Source organism: Phascolarctos cinereus, unplaced genomic scaffold, assembly GCF_003287225.1.
Source record: "Phascolarctos cinereus isolate Bilbo 61053 unplaced genomic scaffold, phaCin_HiC Scaffold_5;HRSCAF=322, whole genome shotgun sequence".
NCBI lineage: Eukaryota > Metazoa > Chordata > Mammalia > Diprotodontia > Phascolarctidae > Phascolarctos > Phascolarctos cinereus.
This window is the reverse complement of record NW_027555958.1, coordinates 287,083,628-287,103,455: the sequence shown is the minus strand read 5'-3', so window position 1 is coordinate 287,103,455 and position 19,828 is coordinate 287,083,628. Positions and strand designations below refer to the sequence as shown.

General features: G+C 35.9%; 1 protein-coding gene across 3 annotated transcripts in view; it reads left to right on the top strand.

The window, feature by feature from the left end:
- The window catches only part of GRB2 (growth factor receptor bound protein 2), a 103,413-nt gene that overhangs the window by 65,253 nt on the left and 18,332 nt on the right, over positions 1-19,828 (top strand). The window lies entirely within an intron of this gene.

Below are 19,828 nucleotides of genomic sequence, written 5' to 3'. Positions count from 1 at the left end.
TTCTGACCCCTGCTCTACCACCAATCCCTTCTGCCAATTTAGCTTTTACTCTTGGAAAGGGTGTATATAGTTTAAGGATGACATATATCCACCTAATGTAGTGCTCTTTGTTTTTATTTTTCCTGTAAGAGCTAGATAATCTTACAGTTGAGAAGCAGCTGTGGGATACAGTGGAAAGCATGCTGGATTTAGAGTCATAGGGCTTGGTCCAGATCTGGGCTCTCCCACTTACTAAGTATGTAATCTTGGGGGGAAAGTACTGAACCACTCTAATCTTCAGTGACTTCCAGTATAAAATAAACAGATTGGCCCCATCCAGCCTTAAATCTATGCTCCTGTGATCTGCAGAATCAATATGGCATAGTTTAGTACAGGCCCTCACTGCTCAATGGCAACTGACCAATCTCTTTTGTTTTGTTTTTATGATGATATTTTAACAAATATCAATAAACATGAACATTTCAACAAAAGAACAGAAAATGAGATTGTGTGTGAAACTGAACTACTTTTACAATTTGAATTTAACATATAGTACCAAAACTGCCCTGCTTGGCTCTGTCCCCTTCTGAACTTCCTTTTACTTGCTTCTATGTTTGTTTTAAATGTTTCATTGATTCCCAGTTCTCTGTTTTCTTTTCTTTCCATCACTCTCATCTATCACCACCGCCATCCCCTCCTGCCAAATAGTCTTCCCTACATAGCTAAAAGCAAAATAAATCCACACCTGAGGTATTGTAACCTCTTTACGAAAAGGTAGAAACTATGTTTTATCATCAGTCTTTTGAAGTCATAGTTAGTCACCACATCGATCAGGGTTTTGAAGACTTTCAGAGTTGTTTACCTTATTGTGGTGATGAATTGCCTTGGTGTACCGGTAGGCCATCATTGGTGCCTCTCTCTTAAAACAATGGCTGAGGAGACCTGGTGACTCACCATGGCTGATAAGAAGCCTAAGGAAGTATTTAAGACTGAAAATAATAACCACATTAGTTTGAATGTGGCAAAGCAAGATGGTTCTGTGGTGCAATTTAAGAGGCACACACCACTTAGCAAATTACTAACAGGGTTTGTGAGTGAGGCTAATAGTTATAATAACAATAGCCAACATTTATATAGTGTTTTAAGGTTTGCAGGATGCTTTACAAATATTTTAATCTTACATCTTACCCTAGGAGGTAGGTGTTATTATGATCCCCATTTTACAGTTGAGGAAACTGAGCCAGACAGGTTAAGTGACTTGCTCAGGATCATACAGATAGTTGTCTGATGGTAATGTGATTTCAATTCTTCTTCACATTGAAGTACAGTACATTAGATGGGCAGCCAGTTAGTAAAACAGGTACAACTGCACAGTTGGAAATAGAGGATGAAGATAAAATTTTCTGTGTTCCCAAGGAGAACAGTGCATTTACAATTAAAAAACTGAGATTTGTTTCATCTACATCCTAACTATTGCAGTATAGTTTTCCCTTTTCTTGGATTCCCATCTTCTCATATTCCTTTATAGGTACATGAAGAACTGGTGTACGTGAATAGGCGTAAAGTGTGTGTATGTGTGTTTGTGTGCGTGCTCACACTTTTTTTTAAGCTAAATGGGCAGTGATATATTTTTATAAACCTCAAATGCACAGTTAAAAAGCAAACTGGTTCTGTGAAAATATCCCTCTTCTCTATTAGTAAAATGCTAATTCAACTTTTATCTTTATATTAAAGGACTTTTTTTTCTGTCTAGCAACAATAAGATCACACACAAAAATCCTTGTGTACTTTGATTGGATAAGTGCAATATTTTTTCCATCATTGTAAATCTAAGAATACATATATATATTATAACTTTTTAATATATACACGTATACATGCATACACACACACACACACACACACACATATATCAGTCATGTAAATTTTTCTCACTCTGCTCACTTAACTGCATACAGGTTCATGTAAATCTTCCCAGTTTCTCTGATTTTGTTATATATCATTTAATTCCATTGTATTCATAGGTTACACTTGGTTCAGCCATTATCCAGTTGAGGGGCACTCATTTCATTTCTACTTCTTTCCTACAACAGAGTGGTGCTATAAAAATTTTTGTACCTGTGGTTCCTCATCCTCTGTGTTTGATATTTTGGGAGTTTGTATCTGGTAATGGTTAAGCCTTGGTCAAGTTAGTGACTTTTGAGGCATAATTCTAAATTAATTTCCAAGAATAGCTGGACTAATTCACAGTTAACCAGCAGTTCATTAGGGTGCTTGTATTCTCCAGGGCTTTCCAATAACTGCCATTTTCTTTTCTTTTCTTTTTTTCTTTTTTTTTGGTCACCTTTGCCGACCTGAGAGAGAAGGAATCTCAGATTTTTCACTTGCATTTTGATTAGGACATTTTCCTTATGGTTGGTAGCTTGCATTTCATCATTTCAAGTCAGTAAGCAGTTTTTAAGAGCTTACCATGTGTTTGGAATTGTACTAAGCACTAGTTATACAAATATAAGCAAAAAGATAGCAGGTCTCTACCCTCAAGGAGCTTACATTCTAATGGAGGAAAACAATACAAAAAAGGAAGCTGAAAGAGGGTAGAGATGTACCTTTTGGGGGCATGTTGGAGAATAAAGTCCAGCAAGTCAATAGCTGGGCCGTTTGTTAAAATGCAGTTTCTAGGAGGAACTGAACAGATCAGGGGAAGGGGCAGTGGGAACAGGAGTCTTTCAGGGTGAGAAGGCTGCTGGGAAATGGTGGAGAAAGAAATCCAGAGAGTTATAAACTGAGCCTGCAGAACTGCCTGCTGTTATCCTTTATCCCTGTATCTTTTGAGGATTGGGTCTTATTCTTTTCTGTTTCTATCAGTTCACTGTATGTCTTGGATGTCAGAATTTTATCAGAGAAATTTGTTGTAACAGATTTTCTCAATTTACAGTTTACCTTTTAATTTTAACTACTGTTGTCCCTCAAAATTTATGGGGGTTAGGGGTACAGAACCCTTGAAAATGTTTGAAAAACCCCAAATAACTATAGGTCCCACCCCAAAGCTTTTTTTTTTTAATAATTCTGGTCATATTTATTGAACACAAAAAAAGAGTGAAACAACACACTGCCCCCATAAAAAAAGTTGCATTTTCTATGAGAGAGAGGTTAGCATCTCACATGTTATGCAGAGTCTTTAAAATTGTCAGTGTAGCTGCAGCAACTGCTTCATAGATTTCTTTCTCTTGTGAAAGGGCAAGATGCAGTGATCACTGCAGAAAAAATCACGTGACCGAATCTGGATGGAGGAGAGACAAAGGGGAGACATTTCCAAAGAGAGTGCTTAGCTGGCATTTCTTTACTGCACTGAAACTTTGAACAAAATTACCTTGTCTGTGATTTTTTACAGTACTACCAATCTCCAGAAATTCCCATTTAATTGTCGATGGCCAACCTGTGAATAATCAGAACTAGGGATGTGAAACCCTCAAATGTCATGGGATGACTGTACATTGATTTTGCTTGTGCAAAAAATTTTCAGTTTTATACAATCACAGTTATCCATTTTTAAAAATTATTCTTAGTTAAGTATTCTCCCTCTACCATAGTTAGGAACATTATCTTCTTCCCTTTGCTAATTTATGATACTGTCTGTTATATTTAGGTCATTTGGAGCATATTATGAAAGGTAACATGTTGAGAGATGTCAGTTTAAACATGATTTTTGCCCAAGTTCATTCCAGTTTTCCCAATGATTTTTGTCCAACAAGAAGCCCTATATAAAAAATATTTTGTAGTTTGTCTTTATATAAGACAAACATATATGTCTTGGTAGGTAGCCTCCCAATCATTTTATATATTCTTAAGTTAATTTTAATGGAATTTCATTTTCTATTTCTGTTGATGGTTTTTGTTGATAAGATGCAGAAAAACCAATGGCTTCTGTAGGTTGGTTTTATAGTTGTCCGTTTCACATCGCAACTTTCCCCATCATGGTTTTGATATGTCATGTTTGGCATAAGAAATTAATTGGGAATTTTGGGAGTTTTGCAGAAGCTGCAGATGACACTCCAAGGCCTGTAGACAACACAAGAAAAGTTTAGAAACTTAGAAATGTGTAAAATGTATGTGTAGTATTGTATAATATAAACCCAAATTTTACAATAAGGTCCTATAAATACTGTGTAAAAGAAAAAATTCAAACTTCTTCTCTGGCACAAAGGGAGTGCCAAAATTTTTACACAGATTTTCCAGATCACAGGGATACCACACTCCTAATCCCCATGATATGGAAGGGGGGATAACTTTATCTTACTACTTTGCTGAAGTTGTTAGTTGACTCTCTAGGGTTCTTTAAATTATCACATCTGTGAATCGCAATTTTGTCCTTTCCCTATGTTTATTACCTCAATTTCTTTATCTTTTTGTTATAGCTAGCTTTTCTAGAACTATGTTAGATAGTAGTGGTGAGAGCGGACATCCTAGCTTTTATCTCTGTTCTTATTGAAAAGGCAGTTATAATTTATAGGTAATATTATGTTTTGGTTTTAGACAAATGCTATTAACCATATTTTTAAAAGCTCCATTTCTATGCTTCTTAGTGTCAGATACCTTTTAGCATATTAAGGAAGAGTTAATTTATATGTGTGCTGTTTTATATTTTTAACACAAATGTGTATTGTATTTTGTCAAATTTTCTTCATCTGTTGGGATAATTATGTTACCTTTAATGATTGCTTTTGTTATAAATATATAGTATGTTTATAGTTTACCTAATATTGAACCAATTCTATATTCATAATATACATCCAACTTGGTCATAATGTGTAATTTCACAAAAATGTTGTTATAACCTCTTGGCTAATATTTTAATTCAATATTTTTGCATCAGTATTAATTAGAGATATTGGTTAATATTTTTTATGCATTCTGTCTTCATGGTTGAGGTATCAGATCAATATTTCTTATAGAAGACACCTTCATGTTTGTATATTCTTCTGCTATACTCCAGTTGTGAGAAATAGCCCTTCTTTCTTCTTCATTTCTTCCTTATTGTATTCCTTTGTCTCTTCCTTTCCTTTCTTCTTTTTTTTTCTTTCCTCTTCTAAAACCAACAAAACAGAAGAAACCCATACCCAGTCCCTGCTTTTGTCTTCATTCCCTTTGAGACAGTAAGAATCTGAAGGGACAGTTTTCTCTACTCCTTTTTAGAATGTAATCACTTGATTTTCAGTAGTTGGCACATTCAGATTGCTTGATTTTTTTCCTTTTCAAGGTATCTCTTCTTTCCCATGCTTGCCTTTCAAAGATTTTACTCAACTGTTGTCATTTCATCAGGAATTCTTGAAAGTACAAGATCCATTTTATTTCCCCGTAGGAAAATACTACATTCTTCAGTATAAAGTTGTTCTTAACTCTTTTTTTCCCCCCTTCCCCAATTCTTGACTTGAATTCTTTTTTTTTGTGAGGCAGTTGGGGTTAAGTGACTTGCCCAGGGTCACACAGCTAGTAAGTGTCAACTGTCTGAGGCTAGATTTGAACGTTGGTCCTCCTGACTCCAAGGCTGGATCTCTATCCACTCCGCCGCCTAGCTGCCCCAAACCATTTTTTTTCTTTTTGGTATATCATATTCTAAGATTTCTTTTCCTTTGTCATTGTTGCAGCATAGTCCCTAAGTGATCCTGTCTGTGATTTCTTGGTACTTAAATCTTGAATTGTTGTTGCTGTTATTGTTTTTAATCTGGAAGCTTTATATTCTAATGGTTTTGTTCTAGGATTTCTTGAAACAGGGTATTCAGGTTATTTGTTGGTCATATTTTTCAAGGAATTTGATGATTCTTAAGTTATCTTACCTCAACTTGTTTTCTAGGTTGCTTGTTTTTGATAGTAGATATCTTACCTGTTCCCATTTGTCATTCTATTAACTTTATTCTAATATATTTTATTATCTCATTGGATTGTTGTGTTTTATTTGCTCCATTCTCTTTTTTCAGATTGTCTACTATTTGGGTAAGGTGTTTCCACTTGCTTTTCTGAGTTATTCTCCATCCAATTTTTTCCTCAAGAAATTATTTCATTTTTGTGAATTTTATTTCATTTTTTCTGTTTCTAATTCTAATTGTCTTTCATTTTTTGCTTCCATCTATTTTTGGAGTCCTTGCAGCCAAACCATTTTTTTCCTTTAGCCTATATTTGTACTTATTACGGAGTTAATGTCTTACTATGTTCATCTTTCAGGTTTCTCTCAATCTATAGTATTACTTCACTATATTAGAAATTTTCTTCTGTTTACATATGCCGACAGCCTGAATTCCTAGATTGTGACTCTATGTCAGGACTTGGCTCTACCTGTTCCCCCTGCATCCTTGGATAGAGGGCCTAGACCTTTTTTCATTTCCCCCATTACAGTTTGGATACCACTTGTAGGTGGGTCCTTGTGCCCCTTTCTGATCTGTTCTGCAAGCCTGCCTTCTGTCTCAGTCTTTGGTTTCAGCTCCCATCTCTTTCTCCACGTCTGTCTCAGTCTCCTTCTTCTTAGTTTGCTTGTCCCATACTGCAGGCTTACCAGACTCAAGCCAAATAATGGATCTACATGATGCTGGCTACAGTCCTAGGTGCTTCTACCCCGTCTCAGTCTCCTTGGGCCATCTCCTCCTTAGATCTGGCTTTGTCCTTTGCCATTGTTGATCCAGTAAGTTAGGACTACAGTCTGGCTGGTTACAGTAACCTTTCTCCTTTGCCCTTGACCAGTTGTTCAGACCTGGACTGGGAAAGGAAACTAATAGTATTTTTATCTGAAATTATTATTGAATTTTAATTCATCCAACACTTTTCATATTTATGAGGGTTTTTCTTATGGAAGCTGAACTTGCCTGGAAACTTCCATGGCATTATCTTTGCTGATTCCCTCTTTTTGCCAGCGAACACCAGAGATGGGTCTTTCCACAATTGGTAAGAAAAGAATATAACCAAAAGTCAGTTACCACAGGTTCTAGAAAGTGAACATGAACCTTAGAGATCATCTACTAGTCAGTAGTTAACAAACATTTATTAAGCACCTAATATATGCCAATCACTGTGCTAATAAGTGTTTGGGATACAAATATGAAAAAAGACAATCCCTGCCTGCTAGGAGCCTGCAGTCTAATGGAGGAAGACAACACAAAAGGAAGTTAATGAATAGGGCAGGTATTGAGTGCAGAAGTGTGGTGGAGGAGTCAGAGAAGTCCCAAACTAGTGCAGCCTGATGAGAAGGAGAGAGCTGAACTTTCTCCTTAAATGGAGATTTGAAATTCTTGGCCCCACCCTCCAAGACTGAGAGGCAGGGGTTTGGGATAAGGTAGATTACCAAGGCTGATGACATCTTGTAGGATAATGAAGTTATCCTAATAATTAGCTTCCTGAGGTATGGTAAACAAGTCCTAGAGTAGTGTAGCCAGTTGAGAAATGTAGAGCCTTCATGCACCTCATTTTGGGGATGATAAGACTGAGGCCTAGAGAAATTGTGAATTGTCTGAAGTGTGTACGGTGTGCCCATACTTTTCCCCACAGCCCCAATATAATACTGTTGGATTTCCCTACTACCTAATTTCGTTCTATCACCAACCTAATGATCCCTTATTCTAACCTTGCTTCTAGGGATCTTACTCTGGGGAGATAAAATTCTTATAACTTATGTTTAACTTACAGGGAGGATGATTGCCTAATTCTGTTACTTTGCTCTTGTTACCCATTCTTCTTTTGGAGGAAAGAACACTTACTCCTCCCAGGAAGCTGAGGGAAACTAAACACTTTTTTAACAACATCATTTCAAAACTTGATCGATAGAAGAATTATTTTTTTTAAAAAGTTTTGAAAGATTTATGAGGCTTGATGAGTGGGACTAGTAAAAAATGTACATTTCTTGGCACCATATAGCACTGTTACAAAAATTGACTATGTATTTGGCACAGAGAAATTGCAAATAAATGTACAAAGGCAGAAATACCAAACACCCTTTATAATCCATAATGCAATAAAATAATAGGACAGTGATCATGATGGCACAACATATCAAAATTTCTGGATTGCACCTAAAGCAGTTCATAGAGGAACAATTATATCCCTAAAAACATACACGAAGAAAATAGAAAAGGAAAGGAGTGATGAGCCAGATATGTTTTTTGAAATAAATTTTGTTATAATTAATCATTTATTTTTTTCCCTTCCCAACCTCCCCACCTTTAAAAAAGGGAAAGGGGACCTTGAAACAAATATGGATGGTCTAGCATAATGGAGTCCCACACTGGCTATTTACAGATATCTACATATCATTCTGCGTATTGTGTCTACTAGCTCTCTTTCAGGAGGTGCATAACATTCTTCATCATTGGTACTGCTAGTACCAAGTTACAGCTAGTCATTGTGATGATCAGAGTTTTTAAGTCTTTCAAGTGTTTTTATAATATTGAGATTAGGTATAAATTGTTCAGTTGGTTCTGCTCACTTCATTCTTTATTAGTTCATGTAGTTCTCCCCAGGTTTTTCTGAAACCATTCCTTTCATTATATCTAATAGCATAATAATGTTCCATTATATTAAAATGCTACAATTTGTTCAGCTGTTCCTCATTCAGTCAGTACCCTTTTAGTTTCCAGTTCTTTGCTGCTACAAAAAGAACTGCTATAAATATTTATGTATGTATTAGTTATTTTCCTGTTTTTCTCTTTGGGAGTAAATGCATAGTAATGTTATCTACTGGATATCTGGGTGTCACAATGGATAGAGTAGTGGGCCTGGAGGTAGTAAGACAGATCTCCCTGAATTCAAATCTAGCCTCAGACATTTACTATTTGTGTGACCATGGACAAGTCACTTAACCTTGTTGCCTTGGTTTCCTCATCTGTAAAATGAGTTGGAAAAAGAAATGGCAAAACTACTGCAGTATCTCTGCCAAGTAAACCCCAAATGGGGTCATGAAGAGTCAGACATGACCGAAAAAATTACTGAACAGCTGCTGCAATAACACCAGTGGTATCACTGGGTAAAAGAGTAGGCACAATTTAGCAACTTTTAGGGCATAGTTCCAAATTACTTTCCAGATAGCCTACACCTTCATAGTTCCTAACAGTACATTAAATGTACTTGTTTTTCCTCAGCCCTTCTAACACTTGCCATTTTCCTTTTACTTTTTTTTTCCAGCTTGGTTAATAGATTTGAGGTGGAACCTCACAGTAGCTTTAATTTGTGTTTCTCTAATTATTAGTGATTTGAAGGATTTTTTTTTCTTACATCTTGGATTTTTTTCCCCTTGAGAACTGCCCATCCATACCTTTGACCATTTGTTAATTGGGGAATGGCTCTTTTTCTTATAAATTTGAATCAGTGAGTATGTCTTACAAATAAGATCTTTAACAGAAAAACTTAATTGTAAAGCTCTTCCTTCTTAACTATTTCCTTTCTAATCTTAGTTTGCATTGGTTTTGTATGTGCAAAATTTTTTAATTTGATGTAATTAAAATTGTCAGTTTTGTCTTCTGTAATCCTGTGTATCTCTTGTTTTGGGTCATGTATTTTTTCCCCGTATTCATAGATCTAAAAGGTTGTTTCTTTGCTCTACTAATTTATGATATGACTTTTTGTATCTAAACATATATCCATCTCAAGCTTATCTTGGTATGTGGTGTGAGGTATTGGTCTAAATCTAAATTCTGCCAGCCTGCTGTCCAGTTTTCCAAAATGTTTTTTTCAAGTAGTGAGTCCTTACCCAGTAACTAGAGTCTTTGGAATTTATCATTAATAGGCTAGTTCATTTACTTCTGTATATTATGTATCTAATATGTTTCACTGGTTGACTTCACTATTCCTTAACCAGTATCAAATCATTATGCTGCTTTGTAATTTAGCTTAAGATCTGCACTGCTAGGCCCCCTTTTTTCTCACTTTTTTCCCCCAGTATTTCACTTGAGTCCTTCAACTTTTTGTTCCTCCTGATGATTTTCATTCAAGCTAGATAGAGTAACCCTTGGGTAATTTTATTGGTTTGGCACTGAATAAGTAAATTAATTTAAGTGGGATTGTTGTTTTAATTATATTATCTCAGCCTATCAGCAAGCAATTAATATTTATCCAGTTGTTTAGCTCTGTCTGTTTCTGTAGAGTGTTTTGTAGTTGTATTCATATAGTTCCTATGTATATCTTGGTAGGCAGACTCCCAGGTATTTTATAAATTCTGTACTTATTTTAAATGGAATTTTTCTTTCTTTCTGAATATGTTTTTTAAAATTAGCCAACAAATAAACTGGAAGTATGCATAAAAGAGGAATTCTTGAAAATTAGAGGAAAAAAAAATAAGTTGGAGACCAAAAAGACTTTAGGACTAATAAAACTAAAAGCTTGTGCTTTGAGAAGGCAAACAAAAACGTTAGCCAACCAGTCAAAAGAGGGCCGAAAATGAAACCAACAAAATAAAAAATGAAGAAGATGAAATCAACCACACAGCCAGAAGTAAGAATAATCAGAACCTGCTATGCACAGTTATATGCCGGCAAACTAAGAACACAAAAGTAAATATGAAATACACAAAGAAAACACCAAAGAGAGATCCTGAGTAATCCAGTCACAAAAAAGGTTTGGAACTATCTGTAAGGGAATTATGAAAGAAAAATACTCCCCAATCCTGATTGATTCACAAGAGAATTGTTTCAAATTTTAAAGAACAATTCATAGCTATACTACATAAAGTATTCTAAAAAATTGATATAGAAAATATTATACTATACTCTTTTTATGAGATAAATTCTTAAACCAGGGAATAATACATTAGTGAAAGAATACTGTTGATTAATATCATTCATGACTAGCAATTTGATTTTTTTTAACAATAAAAATACTGTCAAATAGGCTATAGGAATTTATCCCCAAAAATCATTCATTATGACCAAGTTGGATTTGTACCAGGGATTCAAGGATGGTTTGACGTAAGGAAAATTATCAACACAATTAATCGTATTAACAATAAAAACCCCAAAATAATTATTTTCTAATGCAGAAGAAGCCTTTCTAATGCTCATGCTAAAAAAAAAATCCTGCAAAACATAGGCACAGAGGGATCTTTTTTAATAGGAGAAAAGTACCCATCTGAAAACTTTGAAAATTTCAATTTACTTTTTTTTTCAAATTTCATTGATCTTTTATATTCTTTTGTTTTGCATCACTATCACTATTTACCAACTTGTTTCTCTGTTACCCTCACGCCAAGAAATTCTCTCTTGTAACAAATATATCCATAGTCAAGAAAAATAAATTCGTACATTGGCTATTTTTAAAAATGTACGTCTTCCTCTGTACCTTTTGTCTATCACCTCCTCGTCAAGAAGTGAAGCATTCTTTTCAGCAAGAGATTTGATCTGCTATATTTGTCTAGATTGTGTGGCCTCAAAGAACTGACAACAGAAGAAATATCACGACTGTCTTATTCATTTGAAAATAAAACACATTTTGACATGAACTACAGAAGATTGGCCAAGAGAGAGAAAACTGCAATGTGGGGGTAAATCCAGTAGGAACCTGTGAAAAAGGTGATATTTGAGCAGGGCCTTAAAGGATGCATAGGCTTGGAATAAATTGAGAAGAGAGGAGACAGCATTTGAGGTAATGGAATGCTATCCACAAAAGTGCAGATACAGACTATTCAGGAGAAAGTGAGTACACCATTTTTGCTGGGTGGACATAATAGGAGATAGGGAAATTAGAAAAATGATAAGAGACAAAATCATGCAGGTCCAGGCAAAACATTTTGGATTTCATTCTATAGGTAACACTACCATATTTCAGTCCCTCATCACTTCTTACCTAGACTAATCCAATAATTTGCCAATTGGTCTCTTTGGCTTTAGTGTCTCCCAACGCCAGTTTATTCTTTACATAGCTGCCAAAGTGATTTTCCTAAAGTGCAACTTAGACGATGTTACTACTCCCCTACTCAGTAAATTCTAATGATTCCATGATACCTCTGGGCTCAACTATAAACTCCTGTTTGGTATTTAAACCTGTCTTGATACTATCTTTCCAGCTTTATTACATAATAATAATAATAATAATAATAATAATAATAATAACAACAACTTTTATATAGCGCTTACTATGTGCCCAGCACCATGTGGAGTGCTCTACAGTTATTTCATTAGATTTTCACAACAACCCTGGGAGGTAGGTGCTATTTTTATCCTCATTTTCCAGATGATGAAATTGAGGCAAACAGGGGTTAAGATTTGCCTGAAGTTACACAGCTAGCAAATGTCTGAGGCTGGATTTGAAGTCAGGTCTTCCAGACTCCAAGTATTCCACTGCACCACCCAGCTAACATATTATATAGTTTTTTTTATAATTAATTTATTTTTAGTTTTCAACATTCACTTCCATAAGATTTTGAATTTTAAATTTTCTCTTCCTCCTCCCCAAGATGGCATACACGTATTATATTTTATGTACCATATTTCATCACAAATTTTTATGCAGATTTTTTGGGACAAAAAAAGGGGGGTGGGTGTGACCATTATGTGAATGTATTTGAAGTGCAGGTGTTACTTAAAAAACGTTTATTGCTAAACTGTCTTAGTTGCAAGATTAGGATGTACAGAATAATGTAAATATACATTGAAATTGAATACTGATAATGTGCGTGCACTGAGAATTCTAGGCTCATAATATAGGAGAGATAAATGCATGTCCATATGTCACTGGTGAATACATTGCTGTTCTGTTTGCCTTTTAAGCAGCATGACAAACATAATTATATCATCTGACAATTATGCAGTGAGAGGTTATAAAGTAATTTTTGGAGGGGGGAGGGGAGAAATACAGGGTGCAACAGTTATGTGGCAAATATGCTGTAATACCTCTGCACGTACTCTTTGGTATAGCCAATCCTAACTTACGTATAACAGTATTTACCATTTCTGCGCCCCCAAGATTACACTGTATCTGTGCTTTGCATATATTTTTATATACCTATAAATGTTCTTATTGTCTGCCGCACAGAATATAACACAGTACCTGGCATATAGTAGGCACTTAAGAAATGCTTGTTGACTGATGATGAAAACAATGTTGGAGGATGATTAATTTAACTTTGGTGTGTTAAATGTTCTTGAGAAGATGAGCCTGCAAGCCAGAAGACTTATTGAAGAACAGTTAAAATAAGTGATAGAAGAAAGAAATATTGATTCAGTTCAAATCCATCTTTGTTCACTCAATCAGCAAACAAGTATTAAGTGCCTACTACATGCCAGTCATTGTGCTAGGCTCCAGAGACATAAATAAAAAGAATGAAATTGGTTTTTTACTCCCAAGAAGAGTAAATTTTATCAGAAAAGACAACAGATATGTGTGTGTGTGTGTGTATATATATATGTACAAAATTGATATAACAGAACAAAAATACAAATAAAGCAGGATAGTTACATACAAGGTAGTTAAGGTACTAGCAGTTTCCTGGAAGATCAGGAAAGGTTTCATTTAGAAGATGGTGAATGAGCTGTGTCTTGAATGAAGATAGGGATTCTTTGAGGTAGAGATGAGAAAAGCAGTACATTGTGGGCATAATGGACAGACAGCCAATGAATGCAAAGGCATGGAAATGAGAGATGGAGTACTACATGGGAGAAGCAGAAAGAGAAGGCCAGTTTGGCTGGATTGTAGAGTGGTACGTGTATAATGAAGTTGGAGTGATAGATTTGGGCCAAGTTGTAACAGGTTTTAAAAGCTAAGCAGATCTGATTCTGGAGGCAATGAGGAGTCACTGGTGTTTATTACATAAAGAAAGTAACTACGATAACATGGATATGAGCACAGATCTATGTACTAAAAACCAGAACATTCCTGTGCTCACCATTTCCATCTCTGAACCATCAGATCATTGAAAACTCTGAGATGAGACATTCTTCTGTCCAACTGTCCTTAGTCCTGTGGGATCCAGTCTATAAGTAAGATGATCCATCTGTTAACTCTCTCCTGCTGTGTGACCCATGGGTAAATACCATCCCAGCTGTTTGTGCCCAAAACAAAATCAACAGTAGACAAATTGGGCAGCCAATTAGGGAGCATTATGAGGGGGAGGGCTACAACAAATTATTCTTTTCAGTATTACTTTTTGTAAATGTACATTTTTAGTGCCAGGAAATGCTATGTGCCAGGACCTGTAGTTGTTTGATGTTAAGTTACATGTGTTACAACTCAAAACCTGGTCATCAATGCGCAAGTTTCTGTACATAGTTCTTTTTTTTTGTTCTTTTTTTTCTGACACATACTTTTGTTCTTTGTTTCTTTTTTCAATTTAGCATCTGACGTGTGCAACACACTGGAGATTAAAAGATGAAAAAAGTTACCTCTTTTAGGAAATTAGATTAAAGTGCTTAGGTCATTGCATGCAGAATTGTGGAGTTGAGTGCCTCATTTTCTCATCATTGTGGACCAACCCTATGCTACCCTAACATTGCATGTCCTCCAAAATGTTCTGCCTTGGGACCTCTTCTCTTTTCTATGTTGTCACTCTTACTGAATTCATCAGCTATCATGAATTCAGTTACCATCTCTATGAAGATGACTTCCAGAGCTATATATCTAGTCTCACTCTCCTGAGTTTCATTCCTGCATCACCAGTTCCTTGTTAGAATCTTTACCTGAATAGCCATTTTAATGTCCAAAGTGGAACTCATTATTCCTTCTCAAATCTTCCTTCACCCAAAACCAAAACAAGACGAAACAAAAATGGGGATTCTTTGAGGTAGAGATAAGAAAAGGAGTGCATTCTGGGCATAATGGACAACACTCCTCCAGATATTCCCATTTCTTTCAAGAGTACCATTGTCCTTCTAGTTATCTAAATTCACAACCTCAGTTATCCTTAATTCATTCCTCTCCATCATCTTCCACCCATGTGCAGTCACTTGCTAAGTCTTGTTATTTTTGTCTCCGCGTTATCTTACTTCTGTTGCCTTCTTTCCACTTATGTGTCTACAACTGCAGATTAAGCTTTTAACATGTCTTGCCTGGATTGTTGAATGACCCCTGATTGTCTCCCTATTTTGTATCTCTTCACACTCTAGTCCATCCACCATAAACTGCCAAAGTGATTATTCCTAAAATATAGGTCTGACCATGTTACCCTACTACTCACTGAACTAGTTTGGTTTCTCCCATTACCTCTAGGATCAGATTTTTTAGTATTCATTCATAGATGAGTTCTTCCCATCTTAAACCATTTTTTTTAGGTAAGTGAAAATACTTAAGTATTTTGAATTACAGTAGTCTATGCACTATATTAATTCACTCACACTTCCAAAAGCACCTTTATCTGTATCTAAAATAATAAATTAAAATCTAATTGATGTTTCTCCAGTTTTGTTTTAGAGGGAAGGAGGCAATTGTATATATAACTGTATAAAGTTACTGCATATAACTGTAATCTTAAACTGGATGAAAAGGAAAACTCTAGATTAAATTGTTGAGAATCCTAAGTATGTTTCTTCAAGCTACTCTTGACAAAAGCTGTCTAAGAATAGTTGTCTTTATCTAAATATATTCTTGACATTTAGCCCACGCATCAAAGTTTAGTTGAATGCAACCATTGTAAAAATTTCAGCCCTCTCCTCGCCCCCTTGCCTGCCAGGATCTATTAGTGGCTGAAGCTCTAATAACTTGCTAATGTATATATACCTTATACAAAGGAAAGGAACAGTTGTACAGGAGACTGGTGCAATAATGACCTTAAAGATCAGAATTCTAGGTCTATAATTTCAAAATTTTTAGACTATCCTCAAGAAATGTATCTCAGTGTGAGCTGAGATACCGACTTTTGTATAGAGGAGAGAAGCTTTTTGGATTTTAGGGAACATAGGATATTGTCATGATCAGATATTGAAAAGTACAAAATGTTTAATGTTCTTTGTTGTCAATAATGCAAATTTTGTTTCTAGAAAAGGATTTCCTCTTTGCATAGTGACAGGAAATAGTTAATGGTTAAAATTCATAAAGTACATCTGTGTCATTGAATGTTTTTCTTTCTTCCCTGACATCTTTTCAATAGTATGAAAAGATTGTTAAGGACCTGGAGGGTTTCTCTTCTCATGTGAAGTTGTCATAATATTAGTCTATTTTTGTAGTAAGGTAGATTTGATGCTTCTGTAATTTTAATATTTTTCCTTCTCTGCAGATATAAGTCTTCTTGATTATGATCCAGTGCTGACTGCTTTAATCATTACATGCCAAATGGCTAGAGTTTTTTAGCCTCATGTCTTGATCATACAGATTTTTATGATTAAGGTATTGTGTATTAACCAGTACTAAGTATCTCTAGGAAAACTTGGTGATGGAGTAGAAAATACAATTCTAGGGGCAGCTAGGTGGTGCACTGGATAGAGCTCTGGCCTTGGAGTCAGGAGGACCTAAGTTCAAATCCAACCTCAGACACTTGACACTAGCTGTGTGATGCTGGGCAAGTCATTTAACCCCGATTGCCTCATCAAAAAAACAAAAAAGAAAAGAAAAGAAAATACAACTCTAGTATATTAACTTAAAATATTTCTTACTGTTTGTAAAAATGAGTGAAAATTTGTTTGCTAATCTAGACCATCCATCCATAAAACCATGGTAAATAAGTGGGTAATTCATAAGTTGCTGTAACTAGAAGATTGTGGTCCAAAAAGCTTTTTTACCCTTACAGCTCTAATCATATTTTTTGTTATTCCCATTTGAAATTTAAATAAAACCATAGTACTTGAATTGTTTTATAGATCCAAGTCACCCACCCATTGTTTAAATTTGTGTTTTCTCTCTCTCAGTGTCTTATTCTTTACATTTAAATTAATCTGTTTTGTTTAGTAATTGTGTTTCTTGAGAGGTGGGTAGAGAGGTAGCTTCAGAGGAAGAAAGACCTTGTCTTATGTGTTGCCTCTGATACATCCTGGGTTGTGTGACTCTGGTCAAGTCACTGAATTTCTTAGTTGTTAAAGGCAATTTTTTAAGACTGTATGTTGCTGAACATGACTAGAACTTTCTGGGTATTCCCTATACACATGAAATCACAGCTCCAGACTAAAAAGAAAAAAAAAAAGGAAGGAGCACCTATGTGTACTTTAAAAGCATTATCTGGATAGAGCACCGGCCCTGGAGTCAGGAGGACCTGAGTTCAAATGCGGCCTTAAACACTTAACACTTAACTAGCTGTGTGACCTTGGGCAAGTCACTTAACCCCATTGCCTAGCAAAAGGAAGAAAGGAAGGTAGGTTGGTTGGTTATCTCATTTGAGCCTCACAACTACCCTGTAAGGTAGGGGCTATTATTATTTCCAGAGGTTAAATGACTTGCCCAGAATCACACAACTAATATCTAGATTTAAACTTAATTTTCCTCACTTCAGGCCCAATGCTTTACCCACTGTACCACCCTCTTTATTATGTAACAAAGATGTGAAATGACTTCTTGACTTGTTCAGTGCCAAAAAATGTTGCTTTCTTAAGTAACTTGGGGGAAAAAAACAGTCCCAGGAAGGCAGAATGTTGCATACGTTGTTATGCATTTGTGATTTTTAAAAACTATTTTTCTTCATTCCATAGGAGGGTATGTTCAGAAATTATTATGATGTAAAAACAAAAAGGTTTCAATGATGTTTTAGTAGGATGTGGGCATGAGGTCCTCATGTGGGAAATTTAGCTCCCACACGTTGAAAGTTAGGGTAAGGCAGCATGAGTATGTAGAGCCTTTGCAAATGAGGTATAGAGTTTAACTGTAAGTGCTGGAGGGAGCTATTAATCACCAGCCACAGTAAACTTCAGCCAAGCTGCCTTGGTGCTTTTAACAGTCACCATGCTGGTGCTGCAGATTAAGATGGCAGCAAAAAGCCCCAGCACCTGAAGTTGTTGATAAATTTTTTCAGTGACAACACCTGTAGCCCGCACTCCAAGGAAGACTTTTCTCTGTGTAGCTTGTAATTGCCTTAGGGCTTTTATTTGTGTGTCTTGGGGTAGTCATAATGCTCTTTTGTTTTCTCCCGTGGAAATCAGGGGGCCTTCCTCTCCACCACATTTTTCAACTGAAAAACGTAATGCTTCCCATCTCTTTAAAGGCAAAACTTTATCTTCAGGTATTGTCATTAAATCACTCCAATAAGGATTCTGTGGCCACCACACTTTTATTTGTATCAAAGGGAATAAATTGATAGCAATGAAAAGGACAGTGGGTAGTACATTTCTTCTAGATTAGTGTAGCCATAATGAGACAGAAGAGACTTCTCTCCTTTTTCTTTTTCCCTCTCTGGAAAGGGATGGAGTGACAAAAAGGTAGAGATTTGGGCAGTTAAAGGGTAAGGATAACAGGCTGGCTGCCCTTTCACCTGAAATCAGAAAGGGAAAAGGGGAGGGGGAGTAATGTTACAAGCTCATTTTATTCTGCTTTTGTCTCACCAGCCTACCCAAACAATTTCTGGTAGTTTCTGAATTGTACTTGACTGCCCCCTTAGCTCCTACTTTCTCTTGGCACCATAGTTGTCATCATCGTCATGGTGGTCATCATCATTGCTAACCTTTATATAACACTGCTCTAGTGGTTGGGGTGGGGGTGAGGAAAAGTCTTCAGAACAAGATGCTTCTCTTTTAACTTTCCCTGCCCCTCCTCCTGGCTCTGCCAGGTAGATTGTTGGTCTGTGCAAAAATTCTCCCACCAGGGTCAAATGTTGCTGTTTCCATGATACGGGGTAAAAGTGTGCTGGAAGCTACAAGCATCCCTATGTTCTGAGTTTCTGGTCCTGTTTTCCTCGGAGTTGTTAACGGTACTTTGTAAAGTAAAAGGTACTATATAAATATGAGCTTTTGATGTAGATGAACTACATTTTACTGTTCAATTTTTTTTCTGCATTCCCTTTTTCAGCAACTTTCTTAAATTTCTGATCTTTACATGGGGTCTTATTAATTCTCTAAGTTTCTTGATAATCTATCTTTGTTTTACTCCTGTATTAAGAACCTTATAGAGTTTCAGTATTATATATAATGCTAACTTTTGAGCTTCAGTTACTTTTGTCATATTAAAAAACATTCTTCTGTGCCTGTGCTTTGTATTTTTTTTAGCATAAATGTGTATTGTACTTAGTCAAAACCTTTTTTTTTAAATTATTAAGCAGTTGGGGTTAAGTGACTTGCCCAGGGTCACAAAGTGTCAAGTGTTTGGTCTGAGGCTGGATTTGAACTCAGGCTCTTCTGACTTCAGGGCCGGTACTCTATCCACTGTGCCACCTAGCTGCCCCTCAAAAGCTTTTTTGTAGCTGTTGATATTATGTGGTCTGGGATACTTTTATCGCTTTACAGATTTAGATACTATTCAGATTGCTAATAAGCTACTTTATAGAAAGATAATAATTCATTTAGATAAACAAAAGATCTAAAATTCAAGGAAAACAGTGGAAAAAAAGGGAGGAATAAAGGGGAATAGATAAGCACTTCCAGACTTCAAACTATATTGTAAAGCAGTAACACAGATTAGTGGGCAAGGAAGAATCAGAAATTGATACCAAGGGGCAGCTAGGTGGATAGAGCACCTGCCCTGGAGTCAGGAGGACCTGAATTCAAATTCGGCCTCAGACTCTTGATACTTACTAGCTGTGTGACCCTGGGCAAGTCACTTAACCCCATTGCCTAGCCAAAAAAAAAAACAGAAACAAAATCAACAAACAAAAATTGATACCAACAACCCAGTGTGCCTTAAACCTGGAAATATAAATTAGTAGGAAATACAAATATAAATTATAAATTATTCCCTATTTCACAAGAATTCCTGGGAAAACTGGAAAGCAGTCTGACAGAAATTAGGTTTAGACCAACATGTCTTAAGCCATATA